Here is a 17,791-nt window from a genome sequence, read left to right on the forward strand (position 1 = left end):
ATAAGAAATGATGCCAATCAAGTGTCAAATTCTCATTATAACTTTCCTAAAAAGCTGTTTTCCCCTATATAACTATTAATAACAAAGAAACACAAGCTGTGAAGGTACAGATCAGAAAACAAAAACAGAGAAATGACTGACATTATTGTGACCAAGATATTTAGTAAACAGTGAGATATAAGAAAAAAAGGTTTTTAAACAACACTTTGGACTTCAAAAAACCTCTTCATGTAGTAGATCTCTCCCAGTGTCATGGCAACCAGAACAAGAGCTTCAAAGAAGGACCAAAGGACCACTCTGCTGTTTGTGTTCTCATTGATCACTCTGTGTATATTCTTCCAAACTCCCATGTACTCCTGTTCTTGTTTTACAGCTGTCATTGCCACTGCTAGTTCAGTAATCATTTCTTCTAGCTTGTTCTGGTGAGCTTTAGTTTCCAGGTCTTATCTTTTTGGGGCCTCCCCAATATTGGTGGAGAACATCACTCTCTTTGGAGTATTGGTGGACATCCTGTTGCTAAAACAATACTCATATGTTCCATCCATGTGAGCAGCAAATCTGTATTTCCCACTGGATTCTTGGTCTCCTTTATAAATTCTGTTATTGCCAGGCCTTGTAATCCCCATGAGATGTCCAAGAAGCCACCCTCAACCACCTCAAAGATGAGGACCTTCTTGGTGCTCAAGGTTACCCACTCAAAGAACCAGGAATGTGGCCTCCAGAGCAGCTGCCACCACCATCACTGCCTTCTCAGCCACCACCACCTCCATAAATGTTATTTTTAAAAATCATTCCATTGTCTTTATATCCATTTCAAGTCCCAGCCAGGGTTGTCCAGGGAAACAGAACCAATAGGATAAATGTGTATATCTATTAAGAGATTTAGTTTAGGAAAATGGCTGATGCAATTGTGGGGGCTGACAGTCTGAAGTTTGTAAGGCAGGTCAGTAGGCTGCAAATGCAGGCAGGACTTGATAGGGAAGACTTAAAGGAGAAATTGTACTCTGGGAAACTTCAGTTCTTTGTTCTGTAAGTGTTCAACTCATTAGCTGAAGCCCACCCCCATTACTGTATCTTTTACTGAAAGTCAACTGATTGCAGATGCCAATCCTATCTACAGAATGCCTCTGCAACAAGGGAACACCAGGGTTGGGATATACTTGGAGAGTGAAGCCAACAGGATGAAATAAGCTAACACATGGAAGGTGTTTGGCACGGACCATGCACAAAGAAAGTGCTTGATAACCTTAGCTGTCATTTTTATCATTGTCAGCACCTTGGTTACTTCTCTCCCTGCCATCTGCCATTCTGCATATGGGGAGGAGGTGGTAAGGACTTTGGAGTCACATTTTAACAATAGGAAGGGATTCACTGGCCCAGCTTCTGTGAAGCCCACCAGTGGACTACTATGTTTTGACCAAGGGAGACCCATATGTTGATGAGGGTTTGAGGATGGGGAAAAAGAGATGGGCACTTTCCAAGAAATGGGAGCATATGGGGAGGTGTTTCTGAGCATGTCATGGGGTTGGCCATGTGGATGAAGGACATACACAGGAACAGCTGGATAGAAGTTTCCCAGAAGTGCTGTCATAGACACCAGACCTAACACCAACCTTGGGTCAGAGCGATAAGGGATGACACCCCTGAAGCTGCATCAGAGACAGCTGGAATTTTGAAGGTATTCTTGCAGAGAAGGTGAAGTCAGAGTGGAATAGAGGAAGGACCAGGTGATCCAGCCTCCCCTACCCATGGCCTCCCAGGCTTGGGGTTTGAGTTCATTAAGAGAACCAGGGTCACCACTGAAACTGCCTTTCCACCTCTGATTGGGCCAGGTCACATTCTCAGGAATACTGGTGTCCCTGCAGATGTTACCAGGTGGTTTTTATCACATAGGATATGGTTCAGCTGCATTAACAAGAAGCTCCAGAAGTTTACTTCTCCCTCATGCTCTGTGTCCATCAGACCTGGCTGGAGCTGATTTAAATTGTCTTCACTCCCAGACCATCATTTGGAGGACCACAGATCACCATGGAGGGATGAAGGGAATATGGTTCTTAAGGTTTTCATCCAGAAGTGATGTACATCCCTCCTGCTTATGATGTGTTCATGAGAAAGTCACATGGCTGGGTCACAGGAAGGCTGTTCTACCCTGAGCAAAAGAGGAGCAGTAGAAATGCTGGTGAACAGCACCACTGAAGGCCGCAGACAACTTGCAAACAGGAACAAGGAAAACATTTATGATCCAATAAATTCAGGAAATATCAAGTTAAGGCAAATTAAACAGAGATAGCTACAGCAGGACTTCTCAGAGCCTTTAGTGTGCTAGTGTACACTGGGACCCTCAGGACAGTGTTTGCCTCTCCCACCCTGTCCCAGTGTCTGGCACACACTGTGTCAGCTGCCAATCCTCCCCCTTCTTCAAAGCAATATCTGTCTGATGTGAGCAGTGGCACAACCCACACATGTCATTGGCTCTCACCTTTTCTTCTGAGGCAAAATTTCAAGAGATGTGGAGAAGTATTTTGCTGGGTGACAGTGAAGTAAAAGGGGATGTTTATGGTTCACTGTGACAGCACCGAGGGCAGGACCCCAACACAAGTGGTGCCAGGTGACTCTTCATAAAATGTCATGGTGGATGCATGAGTGTGTGAGAAAGAAACAAAGATTCAGAGTGACAGAGAGGGGAGGAAGGAGTTCATACCAGAGAAGTGTGGACCCAGACCCTGTGCTGGGTTCCAATGCTGCACCCACTGGTTACACACTCTGGGCAAAGATTAACTTCTCCACATGGCTGCTGAGTGGGTCACAGCAGGAGTGTGTGCACAGAGGGTGAGTGGCATGTAGGCATCTGCTAAGGGAACCAGGGTCAACTAGTCCTGAGCCTCCAAAACTCCCCACCTGTCTGCACACACAGCCCCAGCACGTGATACTCACAGTGCTTGCTTACAAGTGATTCACTAAAGAGGAACCTTCCTGTCACTATCATAAATGAAAAAGCCTTACCATGTGCCATGAATCCAAGACAATCATACAACAAAACTACAAGGAAGCAAAGCAAAGACCTTAAATTCTATTTCAATACTGGTGCCTGTTTAAGGGAGATTAAGTGTCAAAGGGATGCTAAGGAACTCCTGACACCAGCTGAGACTTTCACCCTGATTCAGGGGATTAAAGGGAAAGTATTTCTCTCCAGGACCTTCCCTGTTCTTTTAAGTTAGGTGTGGGACAGAGATCAACTGCATGGGGTGGGCAGAAGCTGGTGCCCATAAGGGTCTCAGCCTGGGAATCCCCAAGCCTTGGCGGGACTCCAGGTTCAGGGCGCACCTATGCGAGACTGAGCAGCAGCAGAACAAGACCCCGGATGACCTGTCCCCACCATGTATGAACCTGAGCATGGCTGGAGCCTATCCTCAGGCTGTGGCTTCCTGGGTCTCTACCACATCGGAGTGACCAGCTGCCTAAGCGAGTGTGCCCCGCACCTCCTCCACAACACCTGCATGTTCTTCAGCTCCTAGGCCGGGGCGCTGCACTGTGCTGCCTCTCTCTGGGATCCTGCTGGATGCACCCAGAATGCCTCCAGGGCCCAGGACTGGGGTGCACGGTGGTGCTGGGATTGCAGGAGGGAACAGAGGGAGCTCCCAGGGCTGCCCCTCCCAGACAGAGGCGTCTTCCACAGCACCCTCTCGCCTATAGCCTGGCCATCTGAAGCCAGCCTGGGAGGAGCATGCCTGGGGGGTGATTTCTTCCCAGCTGGAACCCTGCATGGTCATGGACTCATCTTGGATCAGGGATGCGCTGGCCTTTCCCCAGCATCCACCTCCAGGACCAGGATCCCAGCCTATCAGGAGCAATAAGGAGGAGGGAGTGGGGACTGGGATGAGGCCAGTCCCTGTTGTCTCAGCGGGCCCAGCACCCACTCTGGAACCTCTGTGCAGGCTGGGATGCTGAAAGGCCATTTTGCCCAGGCTCCAACTGGGAGGGGATAAGCCTGGGTCCCAGGATGGGCACCTCCTGGAGGGCCTGGGGCCATCCCTGCTCAGCACAGTCACTGTGTACCATCCCTCTGGGAACAGGTGACCCTTCAGTGTCTTCCAGAGGATAAAGAGCAAGGGGCAGGAAGTGTGACCTCAGGGGAGGGTTAGCCTGGCCTCAAGGCATGTCTGTGTGCACCGGGCTTTAGCAATAACAGCCAACCTTTTAGGTCAAGGTGACCTGCAAGCACCCATATGGACAGTGTTTAATTAGGACATGGTTCTCATGTGCTGGCTGACCCAGGAGCTAAGACACTGGTCCCAGGGTCTACTGCAGGGCAGGGAGACTCCTAACTGGGCAGATAACAGGAGAGGGCTGGAACTGAGCCTGGCAGGGCCTGGGGGAGGCTCAGAACCACCAAGTCCCTGGAGATTGGTTCAGTAGGTTTTGCCAGGAGCTTCTCCCTGTGTTCTAGGAGACCCAGGTTCCCAGCTTCACCCACCTGTCTCTAAGAGGGCTGTATCCAGGTGACTCCTGGGTACCACTGAGGAGCATTTCCCAGGGACTGTGGCTTAGAGTGCACCTGAGCTGTGCTGATGTGGCCTGTAAGGACTGGCAGAACCAGCTGTGGGCATTTCTCTCTCCTCTGCCCAGCTCAGTGGGGCCCTGCATGGAGGGAGAGCTGGGAGAGGAGGTCAGACTTGAATCAGGACAGGGAGGTGAGGTGTGTCCTGCTGCAGCCCAGGATTTATGTCACCCCAGGTCTCAGGCTTGGAGAGGGGCCCTGCAGTCCAGGCAAATGGGGCCAGGCCAGTGAGGGGGCTCAGAGGGAGGCTGAACATGCCTCAGGCCCACTCGACAGGCTGCTGGTTCTGGTGTCAGAGTCTTTCAGTTAGCACCAGTTAGTGTCGAGGAGGCCCCACTGCGTCATGCACCTTACAGAAAGCATCTTATCTAATCCTTTCTAAACCCAAATGGTAGATAAATATTATTCCATCTTAAAGAGGGCATCTGAACCTTAGAGAGATGGTGACATCACTTGCTGAGGGCACTCAGCTAATGAGCTGGTGGAACTGGGATTCTAACTCAGGTCCAAGCCTGCATTCTTTCTCTTGCACCCTGTGGTGCTAAACAAAGCTCTGGGACCAAGGAGTTCCTGGCTTGTGGCTTGTGGGGAATGGGGATGGGGACAGTATACGTGGGCCCCTGGAAGTGACAAATCTAGATCAGCTCTTTCCAATAGAAAATACAGAGCACATCATACATCATTATATATTTTTTAGTTACATTGACTTAAGTAAAAGACACAGCAATTAATATATTTTGCTTAACCCAACATATTCAAAATGTTATCATTTTCATATGTAATCAATATGACACATGATTAATGAGATTTTTCACATTGTTTGGGGTGTGTGCCAAGCTTCTGAAATCAGGTACGTGTTTTCCATGTCTTGGTTTGGACTTCCACATTTTAAGGGCTCAGCACTGGCTACTGTCTTGGACAGCACAGGTGGAGAAAAGGCCAGGATGCCTCCTTGTTCTAAGCCTTCACCTGTGGTACATTTCTGTGTGTATTTGTTGTCTGCCACCAGACTGGACCTTACAGATACTTGTGGACCTTGTCCACAGCTTCAGGAAACAGAACCTTAGCATTCTGCTCCAGTCCTCAACATAAGCAATTAACATTGAGAGGACCTCCACAAACATCTCCCAGCAATATCCACCAGCTCATCTCCAGCAAAATGTGCATTTCACTCAACAGAATATTTCACAGGGAAAACATGCTGGTGTCTGATTTTTAGTCCAAAGAGGAAGCCATGGACACAATCTGTTTACTTCTCCAGGTATTGTCAAGTTTAATCCTGGAAGCAGTACAGGGAAGGATGTCCTAGCTTCCCTACCCCACCTCATGAGATTAAAAGGAAGTTGGCTGTGTGTGATGCTGGTTTGATGCACACCCCAGAGCAGCATAAACTCTGTGTGCATCAAGTGGTGTGCTCCATAGCATCTGTAAACCCTGAATATACCAGGACAGTTTCAACTTCAAGTAATCCCTACCCATCCTTCAAGATGTGGCTGGTGACCACCTCTTCCAGGGAACCTTTCCTGGGTATGGTCCTCACCTTGGCACAGTCTATGTATGCTCTGTCATGAGGAGGCCTTCGAGACTGAGGCCCCACAAGAGTGGGATCATAACTTTGCCTCTGATCCAGGGCCTAGACAGAGAAGATCACCTGCAATATCAAAGTAACATTTAATCTGGAGGATGCTTAACAGGTCTGTTTGAGACAGCAGCCTTGCCCCTAACCAGCAGCCCAACAGCACCTCAGCAGCCTGTGTTTGTCCTCTGTTTCCCAAAGTGTTTGCAAGGCAGCCAGCACCTGTCCATTCCCACATGGCTAGCTCTCCATGAATCAGTGCTCCATCTTCCTTAATTCTCTCAAAGTGACACTTTGAGTTTGACTCAAAGTGTGGTCCATGTAGAGGCAACCTTACCTGGGAGTTTGTTAGAAATGCAGAGTCTAGGGCAAAACCTCCAGACCTGCTCTATCAGTATATCAAGGGTGGAACCCAAAATCCTGGTGTCAACAAGCTCTCCAGATTATTCTGATGAATATCAGTGATTTAGAAGCCCCTAGTCTAGCCCCTTCCCAATCCATCAATAAGCAGTGGCCAGCATGGCTCTCTTGTGGAGAAAAGGGGCTGGAAGTCTAAGTCCAGCACAGATGCTGTTGCTAAGGAACTTACACATCCTGAAATCCAAGTCCTATGTTGGTTCTTTAAGAAAGGGTTAAGTTTAGCTTCCACACAAAGGCAACACGGAATAGGAAACATGGATACTCAGTGACAGAACTGGTATAAGCTGGCTCTGTGGTAAGTGGAAGGAGAGAGACAGAGCCATGGCATAAGCCTAGAATCAGCACCATCTCCTTATATGGGAAAAATAACCAGGGTTACTGGAATGTAAAGGGATGTGGGGTATAATCAAAGGTGGGAACTCAGTGAGAAATTTAAACTAGTTAACTCTGTCTGATAGGCTGTACAATTTAATATCCCAAAGGCAGACTAGTTAGCTCTCTCAGATAGGCCATACCCTCTGGAGTACCCAGCCAATGGAGAAACAGAGGAGGGCCTTGCATGTTAAGCTTAGGATAAATTTTGCTGTATTCTATTGTTCAGCACACCTGCCTCATTTCTAGCTGTCCATCCATTCTTGCAAGATCATAAATAAATTCTTTCCTTCTCCACAATTTGGTAAGCATTTATTCCTTTCTGCTTGTTTCTCACAACTTGGGGGCTCATCTGAGATCCAAAGCAACAAGAGGGACCCCCAGGATGGAAGAAGGGAAGGCATGCCCCACCATTTGAGTGGTCTTGGACTCCATTGTTGGGGGAACACCTCTGACTGCTTATAAGACCCACAATCAGATGCTTAGGTCTGCCAATTGTGGACAAGATAAGGGTAAGGAAAAACATGCCTCACAGCAACCAGGTGACTCTATGCATAGACCAAGGTAAGAAAAAAAAAAGACTATTAAGTATTGGTTTGGGGTTGAAACATTCTGATGAGTCTGAGGCTGATCCTAAGGGAAAAATGCCCAGACAAGACTCAGATTGGGGAATAGAGGCAGTAGGCTGGCTGGGGATAAAGGGAAGGGGGTACCTTTTTGGTCCCCCAGGAACATTCCTCTGAATAGTCCATTAGGGAAGATGTTGAAACATTGGACCAAAAGTGATCAGACCAAGAGAAGGATAAAAGAAAAATGATCAAATATTGTTACATTTAGACAAAAGAAAGCATTTTGCTGCCCAATGTATTCTGGCCAAAACATGGGGCAGATAACGGTTGTCTCTGTGCCAACCTCATGTGCTATGTTAATGAAAAGAAACCTTTTTCCAAGAAGGAATCTGACTATGCCATATGCTGGCTGTGCAGAAAGTTAAAACCCCAGACCCAGAGACTGAAAGAGGGGGGATTTGTAGCATGGGGATTGTGTAATTCTCTATTTGTATACTTAAGTAATGTGGGGCTGAATAGGTATTGGTGAATACATTTGCATATTTTAGTGTATTGTTTAAGTCTATTTAAGGCACTTGGAAGTTGTGTTTAAATTTCCTTAATGTATGTATTCAGGGTGCACGGGAAGTTGTATGCACATTTTCTAGGACTGTGTATTTGGATGCATTCTGAGAGTTGAAAATTCATGTATCTAATGGAAGTTTGGATTGTATGTTTATACAGGGATGTGCAATAATTGTATTTGTATGTAATAAAGGCATGTAATATAATTTTGTAGGAGTCTTTGGAACTGTGGGAGTTTGTCAGTGTATAATTTAGGAGTTGGCAGAAATTTCCTGTGTATTCATCTATAGTAAACTGGAGATATTTCTTTGTCTTTGTAGTGTATACTAGTTTGTGTGTACTCTAGAGCTGGGCAAGTGTGTGCAGGTTCACAATAGTGTGGAGAATGAAACTCTTTACTTAAAAGTGAGAAAGACTGTGTTTGTTTAGAGGTTTTCTGTGTATACATAACAGTAGTGTGTTAGCTATACATGCTTGTAAATAAGCATAATGTGTGCATGTTTTTTATGGTTATAGGTGTGTATATAAATTGTATGTGTCTGTGTTCCAGATATATAAGAGGTCATGTGTTCTTGTGATTCATGGTATGGTTTTGCTAATATATTTTGGACAAAAGCAAAAGGATCATACTCAAAGTACAAGTGGATTATATGCACATGTTCCTGTAAAAGGGGTTGAGGTTCACTAAAGCTGAATCAAATGAACTTGGGACAGACAGTAAATGGTGCATATCTCCTTCCAGCTCTGTGTTTGGTGATGCCAGATTACTAGCTTGAAATTGGCCCTGGTGAGAATAGAGACACCACATATATTGTCAAATGCCACACACCAAGACTTGTCCTCCTCTCCCTGAAGAGTGGGTTATTACTCATCTAACAGCAAACCTTGTATGTGTGTTCAAGGTGTATGTAAATCAAGTATATTCAGGCATCACTAAACTAGGTGTACTAAAGACTGGATTTTGAGGGGTGTTTAAGAATGATGAGCCTTTTTGTGTTCATTAATCTTGGGTTATTCTAAATTATTTGTCCATTAGTCTAATTGTTCCATCCTTTTTGACCAGTAAATAGCCTTAAATGTTGGTAAATTCTTGCTGTTCTTCATGCAAATGAGTTCAAGAGTATCTGTACCTGAAGGAGGTATTAACAGTTTTACACTAGGGGAGTCATTGGGGGGTACAAGCCATGTGTAATTTAGTACTTAGGCAATTTGGATGTGTAGGCCTTTATACAGTTGCTAAACAAATATGTGAATGGTGTATAATTTGTTAAAAGATTAATAAAAATGTCTTAAGAAAGCAGGTACAAGGGGGAAGAGAGCTGGGCCTTAGACCATTCCAAAGCATTCAGGTTGATTACACTGAAATGCCCCCAATAGGTCAGCTAAAGGATATTTTGGTAATTATAGACCATCTAACAGAATGTGTAGAAGCCCGTCCTCTAGCCTCAGCTACAGAATTAGTGACTTCTAAAATTATCCTTAAACAAATCATTCCCTGATATGGGTTAGTGGAGAATATAGGTTCTGACAATGGTAACCACTTTACCTCCCATGTGTTGTAGAATGTTATGGGAAGCCTAGATGTCACTTGAGACTTCCATAGTCCCTAGCATCTGCCATCCTCTGGGAGAGTGAAGAGAATGAATCAAACCTTAAGAAAAACATCTTTCTAAATTAGTCTTGGAAACAAAGTTACCCTAGATCAAGTGCTTACCTATAGCCCTGTTATGAAATGGTTTTTCATTTGCCTTTTCCCAGGAAGACTGAAGAACTCCCTTTCCTAGACACAAAAAATCTGTTGCTTAAAAATTATATACTGGCCTTGTCTTCTACTTTATCATACCTCAGGCATTGTGGTTTGCTGGCTCAGACCCTGCCTCTCCAATTTGCTGTACATTCACACCAACCCAGCGCTGGGTCCTAATCAAGTAATGGAAAGAATCCAAACTTCAGCTGATCTGGGAAGTAACCTATCAAGTCTTGCTGATGACTGAAATGGCAGTCCAAACAGCAGAAAGAGGCTGGACTCATTACACCCAAGGAAAGGGACCAGTGCCTGAACCAGATGATAAGTACCCAACCACTCAGCCCAAGTCCTGGAAAGTAAATCCTACCTCAGATGCCCTGAGAATCACTCTAAAACTAAAGCATATTGGAAAGGAAGAGGGGTGTGGGTCAAATCTTGTGCTTGTGTAGTACCTTATTTTCAACCTAAACATGACATTATTATATTAGTTGTAATGTTCTGTGTTCAAATTGTAACAACTTCCATCAAATTGGTTGTAAATGTAATCAAGGGCTTAAAATCCCAAACTGTGCAGTTCAATGCTTGTCAGGTAATTAACTGTGGGAATTTACAACATCAGCAACAACTGAGGGAGGAATATAAGAATTTACTGTCCAAATAGAAAGCAAGATTTTTTGGGGGGGAGGGTGCACATTTGGGAGTATAACTTATGAGTCACCTAATCCCTGTTACTCTTGGAACACTGTTCGGTGGACAACACAGTATAAGAGATGGGTCTCACCCACATCAGAGGGAAAACCATTAAGGGAAACCTGGCTGGAATCCAACTCTCCAGTTCAAAATGACCCCAAGGTCATTAGAGTACTGAGGGCAGAAATTTAAAGCAGACCATAGAAATAGAGACAGGTTATGGAAATACAAATGCCTGGGTAGAATGGGTCAAATATACCATCCAGAGTCTAAATAAAAGTGACTGTTATGCTTGTGCAACAGGCCAACCCACTGCTCAGATTGTGCCCTTCCCCTTGGGTATGGAAAAGCATAAAAAGGAGTTTAAGTGTATGATACTCCTCTTTCAAACTGCTACTCCTAGTGAAAGTTGTAGTACATTGTCCTCCCTTTTCCCTCCAGTACAGAAGAGAGATGTCAAGGCCATACCAGCTTCTTGCCTTGGTCCTGGAAACCACTCCACCTGTCTCTCCAGAGGGGAGGAAGAGCTCCAGGATCTTGAAACCATGGCCTTGTGTACGTGGGTGTGGAATGTGAGTAAGGATAGTATTGGCAACTTCTCCAGCTTAGCTATACCCCAAGCAGACCTCTGGCGGTCCTGTGAAAAGGGCGTCCTCTGGTCAACACTACCCGAAAAGTGGGGAGGAACCTGTGCTCTTGTTCAATTGGCTATCCCATTCACCCTGGCATTTGAAAGTAAAGTAAAAGTACCAAGGCAAGGCAAAAGAGATAAAAGAAATGTAAGAAATGCACCCAGTTCCTTTAATGAATGAATCCATTTAGATAGTATAAGGGTTCCCCACGGAGTCCCAGATGAGTTTAAAGCTAGAAATCAAGTGGCTGCAGGATTTGAGTCATTCTTATTCTGGTGGGTCACCATCAATAAAAATGTGGATTGAATCAATTATATCTATTATAATCAGCAAAGACTTATGAACTGTACCAGTGATGCCATTAAGGGAATAGCAGGACAGTTAGATGCCATTAGCCAAATGGCATGGGAAAATAGGATGGCCCTAGACATAATGCTAGCTGAAAAGGGAGGTGTCTGTGTTAATAACTGGGGGAAGCTGTTGCATGTTCATCCCCAAGAATATGGCACCTAATGGAACTATCACCAAAGCTTTACAAGGCTTAACAGCCTTATCTCAAAAACTAGCAGAAAATTCTAACATTAACAACCCATTCATGGGGTGGTTGGAAAATTGGTTCAGAAAATGAAAAGGAGTTGCAATGCCTGTTTTAACTTCCCTTCTCTTTTCAGCCAGAGTGCTCACGATGGTTAGATGTTGCATTATCCCATGTACCCGGGGGTTAGTTCAGAGATCATTGAAACCACCCTAACAATCTATACCCCCCTCAAAGAGAAAGATTTCTATGATAAGGAATGTGAAAAAGCTCTTAGCAAATTTGAAAAACTAGAATGTGAAAACTAAAAAGAGTTTAAAAAGAGGAGGGAATCTGTAAGAAAGGGTTAAGTTTAGCTTTCACACAAAGGCAACATAGAATAGGGAAAATGGAGATTCAGCAGCAGAACTGGCGAAAACTGGCTCTGTGGCAAGAGGAAGGAGAGCAAGAGAGCCATGACATAAGCCTAGAATCAGCACCAGCTCCTTATATGGGAAAAATAATCAGGATTACTGGAATGTAAAGGGATGTGGGGTATAATCAAAGGTGGGAGCTCTCAGCGAGAAATTTAAACTAGTTAACTCTCTCTGATAGGCTGTACAATTTAAAATCCCAAAGGTGAAATAGTTAGCTCCCCTCTCAGACAAGGCTGTACCCTCTGGAATATCCAGCCAATGGAGAAACAGGGGAGGGCCTTGCATGTTAAGCTTAGGATAAATTTTGCTGTGTTCTATTGTTCAGTGCCCCTGCCTCATTTCTGGCTGTGCATCCATTCTTGCAAGATCATAAATAAAGTCTTTCCTTCACAATTGGGTGAGCATTTATTCCTTTTTGCTTGTTTCTCACAGTTGATCATTCATTGAGTGCATTGACCAAAGCATGTCCTCTGTGCAAAAAGAATTTTCAGTTTTGTTGCCTGCTTCTTTTGAGAAGGTTTACAAGAAGCCACGAAAATAAAAGGCAGGCCGATTCCATTCTGGATGGTGGATTCACTCCCTTGTGTCTTCATAGGACTTGGTTTTGTTTTGTCCCCTTCTACTGTGGTTTAATCCCTCCTTCCTTCAGAGGTGTAAGTCTGCTTTTTGGTGGTGGCTAGTGCTAAGTTCCAAGTCCCTGGGTCTTCCCTTAAAGGTGTAATTGCACAGCTCCTTCCTGCCAGGCACCAGCTCAATCCCTCCCTCCATCTCACCCCCAAGTTCCCAAATGTGGAGTGTTGTGTTTCTCAGCCTTGCAGAGGAGAAGCCACAGCCGTACCCCTTCCAGGCCACCAGGGCAGGAAAGCCAACATTGTGTATAATTAACAGTTTATTTAATCATCACCCAAGGGCCAAAGGCAGGTTCCCAGTGGCCTATGGTAAAAGATGCTTTCCAATGTGCTACATGTATAAGGTGGAGCTTGATTCTTAAGGGGAAATACATCAGTAATATGTTTTCTAAAGCAAAAAAAAAAAAGACTATAAATCTGGCCTCCCACAGCTTTTTATCTCATTTTCTTTCTCCATATTGTGGTGCAAGACAAACTTTGAGCACTAAAATCTTTGCATTTTAGGGATTATGAGAATAGTAGCAGAATATTAGATGAAATCGAATAAGCAGAACCAACTTACAGAAAGAACTCACATTTATGAACCAGCTAGTACAAGCCAAGTATAGTCGATTCTCAGTATTCACAGGAGTTATGTTCTCTGAAGTCTCCAGAACACAGAAGTGGCCAGGACTAAACCACTGCCCCTAGAGGAAATGGGGGTTAGGTTGCAGGGAGCCTTTGGTCACAACAGTCCCACATTAACTTTATTTTAGGTGTGTGTCTGTTTCAAGATACCTTATATCTTTTACTTCATCAAATTTGCATACAATGATTCCCTAGGAAGTTCTTTGTCTCACTCCATTTTACACAGTGGACCCCTAAATCCATATCAAGAAACAGGATATTTTACAGCAACATTTGGCAAAGACTCTGAATGTAAATTTAAGCAAGTTTAATCATCAATTGCATGTTGGTGGGAGGTAATTGGAGTTAATTAAACTAGGTGTTGATTCATTAATACAGAACTCACAGGAAACAGCCCTAGAACACAGGACTAAAGGAAGCTTATCTAAGGTACATATTTTCCCTGAAAGGCACATCACAGCTTTCTTGCGCACAGGGACACTAGACAGCACTTCAGCACTAGGCTGGGTGGCCTTTTAGACAGCAAACTCACCTGCAAAATCACAAAAATGTTAAAAATGTGGCACTAAAGATATCATGAGGACACTTATTTACAGTATGAGATTCTTCAACCTCACCTGGGAAGGAGCCCACCAGGTGTTACCCCTGCTATGCGCATATCCACAAATGACCATGATAGCAAAGAGGAATCCCTGACTAATGAGGATCAACTATATTTCACAGGCATTACCTTATTCAGTCCTCCCAACTAAAGGGAAATGCGATTGTTCATCCCATGTGACTGGTGGGAAAACCGAGAATCAGGGACATGCAGAGACTGCCACACCATTAGGGACCACAGTCAGGAAGGCTGGAGCCTGTGCCCCACCTTAGGACATGATGAGGTCTGAATTAGTCCACCTGGATGGCAGCTCATCTCCCCCATTCCCAGTCCCACCAAGCACAGGGCTGCACAGAGCCATTCACGCCTGGCACCGAGTGCTCTGCATGGTTTGGATCCTGGTGTTGCCACAACTTGGCCTGGCCCAGGCAGAGCTCACTGTCCTGCCAGTAGCTGGACCCCATGGCAACCTGCCATGAGATTAGAGGTGGATGCCAGCAGCTGCCACACCATCAGAGCAATTTACTGTTCTTTACCATAATTTAACTGCCTTTTCCTCCCATTATTTCTTGGAGGCTGTACAGTGTTCTTCTACCTCTGGAGTTTCAAAACAGTTGTTTTAGACAATTCCTGCCTGTGTAACAGTTGTTTTCATGGATAGACTAAGTCCCAGAGCTCATTACACTACCCCTTTGCCCCCAGGAATGTGAATTTTTAAGTAACACCCCAGAGTGACTATGGAAAACCATCTGCTGATTCTTCTGATGTATTTATACCATTATTGCATGATCTGTACATTTTAAATGGTCAACTGATTTTCCAGGAAGGAAAATGAGAATTTGGCCATTCTCCCTCACACCCAAGCCTTCCTCTTCCACATCCTCCTATGCAGACCCCCAAGACACCACCAATACACGTTTTGATCTAATACCAGGTTTAAGTTAGTGTTTTGTATAATGTTCACCATGTAGTGGTTACACTTCCTTTCTTGTACAACATTTTGTTATTATCTAGAGTGAATAACTGCCTTTGTTTGCTTGTGTGGTTTTCTAGGTGGCTATTAATGTTCATTCCACAACTCTGTAAAACACCCTATCAATAGGATCAAATACAGTGGGTAACCTCTCAATTCCAGTTATTTCTTGGGGACAGCCCCTTGCACACAGGCTCCCACACTCCTGCCTGGAGGAGCTGTGTCTGACTGTGCTGCAGATTCTTGGGGTCCCCTCCACCTTGCTCAGGTGGGTACCCCATTTCCTTTATCCGTACCTTCCTAGATACTATTTTCCTGATCCACTCTGGGGGGCAAGGGGTGTCTGACCTCCAGGTGCTTCCATAGAGAGAGAGTACCAGAACTGACAGTTTTGAGACCTTCTATGAATCCAACTGTATTTCCACCTCACCCTTGACTGACCATGTGACTGAGTATATCATTCCAGGCTGGAGATCATGTTCCCACCAGAATTTTGAAGTCACTGCTACTGTATTACAGCTGTGCATTTTGCTCTTGGGAATTCTGAGCTCCTGTTTGTCATTTCTTTGACTGTGACATATTTTTCTCTCTCTGTAAGTTGGAGATCTTCTCTTTACCCTCAGTTTTGAAATTTCACAACATGATTCACTGCGGTCTTTTATTTTTTCCCTGTGTTGTACAATAGGAGAGGCCTTTTAAGTCATGTCCTTGAGTTCTAGGAATTTGGTTTCAATACTCTTTCTTTTCTGTTTTCACTATTCTTTCATTCTAGAACTACCAGATCAATCTAATTTTCTTACCTTTTTGTTCCTAGTTGCTCTCATGCTATCTTTTTTGGTCTGCCTCCTAGGATATTTTTTTAGTTGACCATCCAAACCTTACAACTGACTTTTTAAAAATTTCAGCTATATTTGTGATTCCCAAAGCTCAACTCATGATCTTTTATTGTTCCTCTCTTTGGTGAAAGTATCATCTGTCTCAATTCTCTGAGGACATTACTGAGAAGTATGAGTGGGGGTAGGCTTTTTAGTTGATGTCATTCTGGTATCTTAGGATTTCTTCTTCTCCTGAAACCATCTTTGATTCCTGAGTCCCTTATTCCTGCTATAATGTTTTGTTTTGTTTGGATGAGTCTCTGTCCTTCCCACTGCACGCTTTAGTACCTGGTGGTCATTGAATGTCCATTCACAGGTAAGAATAGACACTGGCAGCAGCCTCAGTGGGTGAGTGGGGCTTGCTGACCAGAGGGCTGCATGTGTGTGCACATGCACCCATCCCAGCTGGTTTCTTAGGGATGGTCCAGGCATTTCCATGGGAGACTCCAAATGTAAATGTCAGTTTCTCCAGAGAGGATGCCTCCAGTCTCCTGCCTGGGGGCTGAAATATGGACTGGGCCTCCAACAGGTAGGAAAAGGGGCAGGAATCTCACCTTGCAATGTGCTGCTTTCACATCACTTTTGCAAGAATGCATTTGATGCCATCCTTTTGCTGTGCTCAAATCCCCAAATCCACAGCCTCTCTGATCAACTTCCTCAAAGAAGAAACCTGTCCTTGAAAAAGCCTCCTGTTCTCAAACCCACACCTCGGTTACCACATTCTCAGGTATCAGATGCTTGTAGTTCTTGCCTCTGAAGTTCTGCAGCTGGAGTTGCTCCACCTGCCTGCCACTCTCCCCCTCTGCAGGCACATAGGTTCTCACCCTGCTAGGTTACCCTCATCCACCTGCAAGTGATCTTCCACAAATATAAGGCTCAGTCACAACTGTCTCATTCTCGTGGGGGCAGAGCTTTCTGAGGTTTCAAGAGGAAGCAGAGACAAGCACATGTATTCAATGTGCCTCAGTGAATCAAACACCCCCCACCAGGATTCTAGAGCCACAGGACATCAACATTTTACAGCCAGAATCTAGCCAGCTTCATCTAAAACAGCAACAGCAGAGCTTTGAAAATGCAACCTAAAAGAGCAGGATCCACTGTACAGGACCTGGGGGCTCCCTGTAGGACCACTGCCCACCTGTAGCTCTGGCCCACATCAGGGCTGGGATGTGTTCTCCCAGCAGACACTAAGGAAGCCCCTAGGACATAGGACAGAGAAGCCACCTCGTGTTGAGTATTCCTGGAGTGGTCCACCATCCCAGGTGCTGTCACATACACTGTCTTCCAGTTCTCAGAATAATCCCCATCATTCAGATGAGGGGATGGAAGCTCAAAGAGGAAAGTGGCAGTTCACAGTCATGCACTGGTAAGCAGATGGAGAAACCAAGGTGAAGATCCCAGCTTTCAGAGACTCAGCATTGAGAGCTGCTCACACAACGGTGCCCAAACGAATACACCTCAACAGCCAACGTTTGTAAAATGCTTACAGGCAATGTAATATCAACTTATTTAATGATTGCTTAGGTAGCTGCTATTATCATCCAACTAAACACACCAAGATACCGCTGAGGAATTAACTGTCCAAGGCCACGAAAGCCAACGGCTGGAGAACCCAGGGAACTTGACTTAAATGAACCAACTGGGTGCAATCCCCTCATACCTCGCGAAAAAAACTGAGGTTCTGAGAAATCCAGTGACTCGGCGACTACGCGGCCTCGCAGAGCTCACCGGACTTGGGGCAGGTGAGGATCCACGGGTCGTTGGGCCACACCGGGAGGTTGGGGATCTCCTCCAGGTTCCCGCCTAGAAGGGCGGCAGCCGCCCGCCGAGGTGCTGGAAGGACTTGGCGGCTGGGGGTCTCGGTCTCTCTCCGCCAGGTCGCCCCCGCCGCCCCTCAGGCCTCGCAGCGGGACAACATGGCGCCGCGGGCCCGGGCGGACGGGAGGAGCCACGCCCCTCAGGCATGGCGTCACGGCAGCGCCCAGGTAGCGCCTCACCTCGAGCGGG

At 45.4% G+C, this 17,791-nt stretch overlaps 1 pseudogene; it reads right to left on the bottom strand.

The window, feature by feature from the left end:
• Positions 1 to 194: 194 nt before the first annotated feature.
• Positions 195 to 17,702, bottom strand: LOC119542516 (annotated as a pseudogene).
• Positions 17,703 to 17,791: the final 89 nt, after the last annotated feature.

The sequence above is a fragment of the Choloepus didactylus genome, chromosome 8 (genome assembly GCF_015220235.1).
Source record: "Choloepus didactylus isolate mChoDid1 chromosome 8, mChoDid1.pri, whole genome shotgun sequence".
Classification (NCBI taxonomy): domain Eukaryota; kingdom Metazoa; phylum Chordata; class Mammalia; order Pilosa; family Megalonychidae; genus Choloepus; species Choloepus didactylus.